The sequence below is a fragment of the Amblyomma maculatum genome, chromosome 2 (genome assembly GCF_055883805.1).
Source record: "Amblyomma maculatum isolate TAMU_Amacu chromosome 2, ASM5588380v1, whole genome shotgun sequence".
NCBI classification, from domain to species: Eukaryota; Metazoa; Arthropoda; class Arachnida; order Ixodida; family Ixodidae; genus Amblyomma; species Amblyomma maculatum.
Window position 1 is genome coordinate 10,548,373 of NC_139345.1, and position 9,744 is coordinate 10,558,116.

Sequence of the window (9,744 nt, forward strand, 5' to 3'; positions counted from 1 at the left end):
CCGCTCCCGTAGCCAACTGCTCTATACGTTGTCGGCAACGTCGGCCCATGAGGCGCGATGTTCGTAAAAACTGTCAAAGAATGATCTTTTGGTGCAATTTTATTATTCCGAGCAGACTGCGCTGCAGCCCTCGAACAGTGCATGATGAGATGTTGCTACAGTTGTCCCTTGCCGATGTTTGCTCTACCAATGTTACAGTTATAGGAAGTTTACCGACAGAGCCTCGGTGGCATAAGGGACGACAATCGTAGCGAGTAATGAAGGTGCTTCAGGGGGGTGGGCCCCTAATCCCATTTCGCCTTATCTGGACAATAGCGCCTGCCCGAGTTGCGTCGTTCCTTCTTTGTCCTCGTCTGTTAGCGCTGTAGATACAAAACAATAGATCTTCCACTTAAAGATAACTATGATTTTATGCAAAACAGTGTATACTAATTTGACGAAACCATCTAGATACCGTTGTTTGTCGCGTAGTATGTTCCGAAATATTTTTTCGTTTTCAAAATTTAATAAGTCGTTAATACGAAATTGCTAACTTTTTATTATTGGCTTCATGAATGGAAGGCCACCTCATCGAAAAAGCTGCGAGATGCCAGTAAACGCATACGTGGTTTGCCATACGTAACTCGTACAAATCTCTTATCATGTCATACAAATATAATTAAACGTATTAGATACATATCAAATTGTACGGCATTTGTATGCGTTTGGTATGAGAAAATTTGTATGAGGTTACTGTGACCCATAGCTGTTTTCCAGTACGGCAATTGAGAAGTTTCGGATGATCTTGAGAACGAACTAACTGAAACGCTTACACGAAACTGGTACAAACTTATCAAAAACCGAAACTATCACACTTAGCGAATACTATAACTATGCCGTCATCGAAACAATGAAGCAGGGAGCTGAATTAGGTAAAGAGAGCGGACGCCCTATTGAAGGGTTGTAGGGTTCATAGCGGCAAGCTGAGAATCCAAAATGTACTGACACCTCACAACATGATTTTGACTTTCGCCTCTGTATCGTGTCAAATGCTGTCTCCGCGATCGTGATTCGAATCCGGGACTTGATGCACAACAGCCGAGCGTAATGGCGACGAGCCACAACGGCAGATGGGCACCACACTTGTGACTGACTTTGCTCCGTGGAAGAAACAGCCGCTGCTGTTCAGCCAGCATGCACCAGTTCAGACCGCAAAACCATTAGGGCCTCGCGAGGCGCGCTTAACTATTGCGAGCGCATGCAGAGGATGAGAAGCGCCCTTTCCGCGTGTGCATAGTGCGTGCCTCGCAAGTTCTCGCTTCGAAATTCTAGCAGCAACCCACGCACTTTTTCGCGGCGGAGCTGAACTTTTGCCGCGCTTGCACTTGCGAGCACAAAGTAAACTTGGGACGAGGAGCTGCAACAGCGCGCCTCGAATATGCGGAACCGCGTACTGGCCCCCGGTTTTCCTTTCATGTGGTTTGCTTGGTCAAGAACAAAGCGCGAATAAAGGTGAAACGCTCCGTGCGCTAAAGCTGCAGGCTTGCTTTCTTAACCTCGATTTGCAGTGCCTCCGTCGCAGACGTGACTGGCCTGCGAGAGTAGCCGGCCCTCCTCAGACTGGAGCGCGTAAAAATGAGGACCAAGACCTGGCGTTCTTCGGCTCTTCTTGGCGTGCAGATTTTCAGCGCTTAATGTTATTTTACTTCGACGTCATACTTAGCTAGATATTACTGTCGTTCTCCTGAGATGCAAGGAAATAAACAAATATCCGAATTACGCTTCAGGGGGCCGCGAAAAAAAAAAAGCGCATATTCAAAGGAAAACAAACAGGTCAGAGAGAGAGAGAGAAAAAAAAAAACAATGCTCCCATGTGGATATGTCCGTTTGCTAAAAATGACTTCAGAAATTACGGGCTTTTGCATGTTGGATAAGCTGTTGAACCGCAATGTTGAACCTGTTGTTCCACCTAGAATTAATTTTAGTCGAATGATGCTGCAACTAGAGGACATCAATGAAGAAAATAACTTTGCACCAGGCTGGCCTCTGTTGTTGACACGGAGTGCTTTGCCGCCCTTTTAGGTTTATCTGTAAAGATAGCCCAGCTCAGCATCGCCTGAATGGTTTGTAGATAGTCTATATATATATATATCCGAGATCCCCCCGCCCCCCCACACACGCACACGCATATATTATATATATATATATATGTGTGTGTGCGTGTGATCATATGTTTGTGGTCATCATTTATATATATATATACATATATATATATATGTGTGTGTGTGTGTGTGTGTGTGTGTGTGTGTGTGTGTGTGTGTGTGTGTGTGTGTGTGTGTGTGTGTGTGTGTGTGTGTGTGTGTGTGTGTGTGTGTGTGTGTGTGTGTGTGTGTGTGTGTGTGTGTGTGTGTGTGTGATCTCTAGAGATTGCGAGATATTTAAGTGAAACTGGATAGCGACTCGCGGTAGTGTTAGAGAGGGACATTAATTAGTTCCGGCAATTATACACACTAATTAACTGCGCGTCGCTTTATTTTTGTTTACATATTTTGTGAGGCGAAGTGTTCGTACAAGGCATGTTATGCTCACTGAGCCTTGAATGAAAGGGATGCATGACTTCCTTAGAGTATCCCCTCGAAAATCATGGTTCGGCGCACTCGCTTCTATGGTTGTCTACCACTTAACTAACGTGCTCCGGCATGAGTGTCATATCATTCTGCAAAGAAGTTGCACAAGCACTAACGCTCCGGCAAACGCTCTTCTCTGGTGATAATTTGTTCTCAATACTGAAACCTGCAAGGCTCTGCTGGGACCTGCTGCAGCATGTTTTTCAACTACCAGTATAGAGAAAATCTCCCAGAAGGATGGTCAACATATTGTGTTCTCAGGAGTGTCAGGAGGATACCTGTGCCATCGGACTCCAAATATTTCTTCTATCGCATCCACGCAGGGGTGTCGCCTGTGAAAACCCGCCAAGGATAGCGGGATTTCTAGCTACCTTGGGGCGCAAACTGTCTCCGGTTTGGCAAGCTGCAGACTGCCCAACACTTGTTGATTGAGTGCATCACGGCAATGATCTCTTGAATAATGTGTGCAGTTTTTTTTTTTTTTGTTGTTGTTGCTGGAAGCGGGACGCCAGGTGTCCAGGTTTGGGCTATGCCTCAACGCACCTTCAAAATGTTGAGGTCTCAGAGACTGTGTTGTTGCTCACACTGGTGCTCCGCCGAGTGTATGCCGACGTGTTTTCGTGCGTGCATGAGAGAAACAACCAGCGCGGCAGCACATTGTTATTAAAACTGTGTGTGCAGCGAGCGCGCTCAAGACGTCTGGTTCCGCCGGAAGCCAGCGGGAGTGAGGAGATGTCACGCCGCAACCCTTTTCGAGGCCCGAAAATAAAAGCAGTTCGGATGCCACTGACGGCGTCGCCATTGGCGGCAGACTCCTCCTCATGTTTTCCCCCTTCCATACCCCGCTCCCTGGTCCTTTCCTCTTGCTTCCTTTCTTGCATGAATCTCTGGCCAACGTGTTCAAAATATTTCTTCTGTCCATTTATTACCATGCCGGTCCCCATCTATAATTTTAAGCCCGCTCATTTACCTGGTGTTTACCGCGGTAATATCACCTGGTGTTCCCAGGTGATATTACCGCGATGTTCAATCTGTGCTCTCTTCTGTAACCGAGCAGCGGCCATGTCGTACACATACACCTTTGTACACATACGTGTACAAAGGTGTTCTTGATTTAAAAAATAAATGGCGCGGTTGTAGCGTGTGCGGCTCGCTTCAAGGATGAGGGTTCGATTACAGCACTTGATCACCCACTTTTTCTTTTAAACGATGCCTATATAATATCATGACAGCGTCACGATTCGTCTCGACCAATCAGGATTTTTCAATTGCGGTGAAGGTGACGCAGGATTTTCGACCGAACGAGACTCCGAAAGCCTTCGCGTTAATATCAGTCCCTCTGTAAGAGTAAAAAAAAAAAAATAACTGCAGGAATTATTTCGTAGCCGCAACCGAATTTATTTGCGGTTCTTAGCCTTGAAGAGTGACAACATAAATTTATCTGGTAACATCACAACCATTTTTGGTGTTACGACAAGAAAGCAGTGCAGTACAACAGACGATAGAAAAGTATTACAGAAAAAGGTACACAACTACACTATATTTTGTCGTATTTTTTTTTTTTTTTTACATGATTCTGATCTTTTTTCGACTATCGAGGAGCTGCGAAATCTTATGTTGTTGCGCGGTACTTAAAAGGGTGCTGTGTTCTATTGCCATGATATCGTTTATTCAGTGGAGAATGTTTGTGAGAAAACATTATTCTAAAGTGGCTTCTCTAGCGTCAACAATGACGAGTTAACTACGTTTTCATGAGAAAGTGCTTTCATAGCCGCACTCCCGCGCAGAAGGGCGCAGGCTTCCCATGGCAGATGGTGGGAAGAGGAAGCGAGAGAAGACAAAAAACCGAACAGTGGTGCTTGCCCGGCCATTGGGGCAATATTGCGATTACATGAAAAAACAGTCTCCCCTGCATTCATGCCCTCTCTATATTCAGAAAGAGCAAATTCATAGTAAAGCCACGCCCACACTTGAGCTGCAGGCGGCTCTGGATGGTGCATGCTTTATCTCGCCCTATCTCCCTTAATATCTCACCCATCGACATTGTTTGCCAGACCGAAGTGGTTTCCTTCACTACGCAGTAATCCAATTATTTTTATCGCTACTGCCATATGACGTTGAGCAGCTGCACAGGGGCTCAATGCTTTGTATTGGCATTGTTATAGCGCCTTTTTGTTTCTTTGCTGCGCTATATACTTCTTGGAGGAGAGTTATGACCCGATCTCTGCAGCATTTCACGGTCCACCTTTGTCGAGTTGGCGACTTTATAAGAGCCATACATTCCACACATATAGTCCATTATTTCAAGACTGCTGCTCTTCCTTATTTAGTTTGGCGCGCTGAAAAGTTTATTGTTTTTTCATACTCTACTTGTAAAAGCGACATCGCACAGCTCCCATCACTTACCGTTCCTTCGAGCAATGACAGAGCCTACTTTAGGGCCCAGAACAGCAAGGCTACATTGGATTCGATATACCCAATATTGCATTTCTCACGAAGCTCTTGTAAATGCAATAGTTATCCCATGTTAAGCATTTCTCATGCATATAAAATCCTATAAATGAACCCCGAACTAGAAATTCATTCTTAATGCTCCCACTAACAGGTCAGCATGAACAGAAAACTTCTAGCCCATATGATGGGCGCGGTAGTTTTCGGTAAGAGCGTGCTACGCTGAAAGCTATGTTGCACTACCGATTAGTGAAAGTACGCTCCTTCTACAGACCACTGAAGAGATGCGTTCGGCTAGAATGAACATTTTTCATTGATGTAAGTTTTTCAAATTTTTGTTTTGTTTCGAGGATCTAACCAGGCGGATTTCAGCTGAAGATGTTCTCGTTAAAAGGATATAGGAGTGAATTAAAGGAATCAAACTTGCATTGTTCCCCAATAATGAATTAATTAATCGTACTGTAATGGTAAAAAAAACAAAAAAACTTACGCGATGCCTCTTGACCTCCAGCGTACAGCATTCTTGAAGGAATTCTAATATTATCTTAGACCATAACAAACGACAATGTCAAGGACTCAAAAAATTACAGACAGATCAGCTACGTCATCAGTCCGTTATCTACATGATATTTTACTAAGGTGATGGACAGTATAATTAGGATAACTTTAGATTTCAATCAAATAGAAGACCATGAAGCCTTTCGAAAAGTCTATTGGGCTATTTATCTCATACACGCGATTAACTAGGTGATAAACAAACGCGCAAGGACTCGTATGTGTAGCCGCCACAGATATTGAGCCAGCGTTTGACTACGTGAAATTTCAGCAGGTATGCAGGCACTGCGAAACCATGGTGTGCACGTGCAATGTGTTGAAGTACTGCCAGCTATCGATAGTAACTGCACTGCGACCATAGTCATCCTTGAAGGTAGTTAACATGAGGAGGACGTTAAGGTTCGAATTAAGAGTGGACGCGATAGTGTGGCTTAAATCTCAACCCTACCTTAAAGGAAACTACATGAACGGCAGAAGAACCACAAGGAGAGCCGGCATATAGGAGACATTATAACGCAGCCCAACCATGCACTTAAAGGTAAAACTTAAGTGTCCACCCTGTTTTAACTTTCCACCCTATATTTCCCGACCACCTTCTATGACGGTGTCATCTAATGAAATCCAACTAATTAGAGGTACTACGAAGCGAGACACTTTCTCCCCGCTGCTTTTCATCGTTTGATTAGAAACAGAGAGGGATGAGAGTTAATAGATAACACCTTAGTAATTTGCTATTAGCAGACGATATTGGCCTGCTAAGCAAATCAAGGGACGAATTCTAAAAGTGGATCAGTAACCTAGTTCGGTAAAATAGTACAGTAGGACTAAAATTTATATATGCAGCCGTCTATGCTCCACACCCTTGGAAGGAAACGGCAGTTCACGATATGTTTTGAGGCTCTGGAAGCGCTAAAGGAATAGGCGTATTTAGAGGGCGATTCCGGAGGTTTTTCGACATTAGCATATGCTATCAAAAATTTACTCTAGGTTTTCCTCTCCGCCCTTGCGCATTCTGCCTAATTTGGACGTCTTGCGATAATTTAATTTATACGCTCGCAACTCGATTTTAAAATGTGCCGGTTTCCTCGCTTCAGTTGAGACTTCTGCGTGCAACACTGCATTTGTGACGTCACAAACATTATACCCGTGTTACTGCGCTCTCCAAACGCGTCATGTGACTATAATACTGACTTCACCCATCCCTCTTTTACCAATCACATTTTTATCCACTCACCCCCTTCCCCAAGTGCAGGGTAGCAAACCGGTTTCTTCCGGTTAATCTCCCTGCCTTTCCTCCTCCTCCTCCTCTCCACACGTGCACGAATTTTAAACCTTTATTAGGCTATCTCAGGCATTTTATATTCTGCGTCATGATTTCCAGACTTTACTTCGGACATCCAACGAGCGTGTTAGTGTTCTTTCAATACTGTATGTCACGTCACCGTTTTGTCTGCTGGAACGCTGTTTCTGGCCATGAAACCAGTTTTGGTTTCGATTTGCCGTTCTTTAACTTTAAAAATAGTTCTAATTAGAATTTCGAAAGCGGCTTTTGTGTCGGAGTCAAAACAAACCTAGGAATGTGTTGTAATCAATGACTCAAAATGGTGCAAAAAGGACCGGAGTTGCCCTTCAAGACAGCTTTTTACATCAGGCCTTAACTACGAGGCTGAAATGACTAGACAAATAAAATCGGGATGGAACGCATTTTCAAGTACTCTCAGATCATGAATTACAGGTTACCAGTATCATTGAACCGGAAAGTGCATAACAGTTACATCTTACCGGTGCTCACCTATGGAACAAGAATGTGGAGGCTGACGAAAAGATTTCTACCCAAGTTACCCCGCCGGGGTGGCGCAGTGGTTACAGCGCTCGACTACTGTTCCCAAGGACGCGGGATCGAATCCCGGCCTCGGCGGCAGCTTTTCGATGGAGGCGAAAAGCAAGGCGCCCGTGTGCTGTGCGATGTCAGAGCACGTTAAAGAACCCCAGGTGGTCGAAATTACCGGAGTCCTCCACTACGGCGTCTCTCATAGCCTGAGTTGCTTTGGGACGTTAAACTCCACAAACCAACCAACCAACTAAGTTACAGGCAACGAGGAGAGCTACGGAACGGAAAATGGTAGGTGTAACATTAACAGACAGAGTGGGCTAGGGAACAAACGTGAGTTGGGGATATTCCGGTCGAAGTAAAGAAACTTCGAGACAATTAGGACCTCCTACGCGAATGAAGGCGAATGCTCGCTCGCGTACTTCGCCCGATTCGAAAACGTGCACGGCTAGGTCATGTGGTGTAGTGAGGTAATTAGAGCATAAACTTCCGGGAAAATATGTCGGTTCGAATCCCTATCGCTTAACTAGAATAGCATATTGTTACGAAGCGGCAAGCCAATGAAGACAGGAGACAGAACATGGCCGATGACGATGGTAGATGACGTTTAATGAATGTTCGCGGGCCTAGCGCGAGCGCTCCTGCCCGCGCCACTGCCCGCTTCTTCTTCCTTGTCGTCCGTAACATGACCCGGGGCCACCGAACGATCGTCCCGATCGTGGACGAGGAAGTTTAGCCAATTTAATGATTTTATGGCATGATGATGGGCGTGTCTGGGTGCTTGAAGAAGGAGAGGAAGAAGGAAGAATAAAACGGCTTGCCGGTACGATGTCTGATGCGTGGGTGATCCGCCTCCCTTGGAGCTGTCAACCATCCGTCACCAGAGTCCATGGGACCGATGGCTCGAGGTCATGTCGGGCAGCTTGGGCAGGGTTGCGTGTTCGTGTCCATCGGTTCCTTCGGGTCATTCGGGTCCTTCATCTCGGTTCTGATCGGTATGTCTGTTCTCCTTGTCTTCAGGTCCGGGCTGGGGGCTGGGCGGTGGTAGTTGTTCAGGTCTGGACTTGAAGGGCTGGGGCGAAGCTGCTCGGCGATGCCCCTGGGCCCTCGGTGATGGTCCCGGCTTGAAGATGGCGTCGATGCTCCAAGGCGAGGATGGGGATGCCGTACGCCGCACCTCCACCAAATGTTACGAAGCGGCAATCCGATGAAGAAAGGAGACAGAACATGACCGATGACGATGGTAGATGACGTTTAATGAATGTTCGCGGGCCTAGCGCGAGCGCTCCTGCCCGCGCCACTGCCCGCTTCTTCTTCCTTGTCGTCCGTAACAATATGCACGATAATTATGGGGCGAAATGGCATATCACCACCCGGAACTCTGCACGAATAATAGTTGCACCATAAATTTGATACCAACGAGGACAAATCTGGCTCCACATGGAGGGGATGAGGAGGGGGGGGGGGGGAGAACCTCTGACACAGGAGTATCTATAGTACATGCCATTGTTCCATTAGTCACTTCGGCGGGGAGTCGACAACGGCTGGTGTCACAGTTACAACTGCGACTCGAGCGAGGGACCCGAACCCACGACCTCATGCATGGTCGGCGTCTCTCATAGACTGAGTTGCTTTGGGACATAAAACCAAACAACCAAACAAACAAACAAACAAACAAACAAACAAACAAACAAACAAACAAACAAACCAATCATTCATGGTCATGCGGCACATGGTCATACGTTTGCTAGTCTTTGAACCGTGTGCTTGGTTTGACATTGGTCGGGCTTAAGGTCAAGCGTGCAAAGGGAGGCAGAACACTTGGTTGGGCCGAGAGTAGCAGAGCCTTCGCTATAAAGAACATGGGATGCGAATGAGCAGGAAATACAATGCGAAGATAAGTAAACCGATGACTTATAAAGCTAACTGACCCGATTCCGAGAGGAAGGTAAACGTAATAAGAGCAGGAACAAGGTTAGGGGGTGGGTAAGACCCGGAAGTTTGAGGAGATTAGGCAGCGACAGCCGGTACAGGACAGGGTCAAATGGAGGAATCCGGCAGAGGCGTTTGCTTCGCAATGAGGCAAGTCAGTCTGTTGCATCAGAGGATAATGATCTAAAATAAAGAAAAAATCTCTGGTAGTTGCTCTGTCCAATAGGTCGACTATCCACTGCTGGTCGATGAAACTGGAACTGCTGAACCGCTTCAAGAGGGATTTACCTGACCCTCCTATCTGCCCCTTCTGCTCTTATGCAGTGTAGGTAAACCTTATCGTTGCGCACTACTAGAACTTGGCTGTAT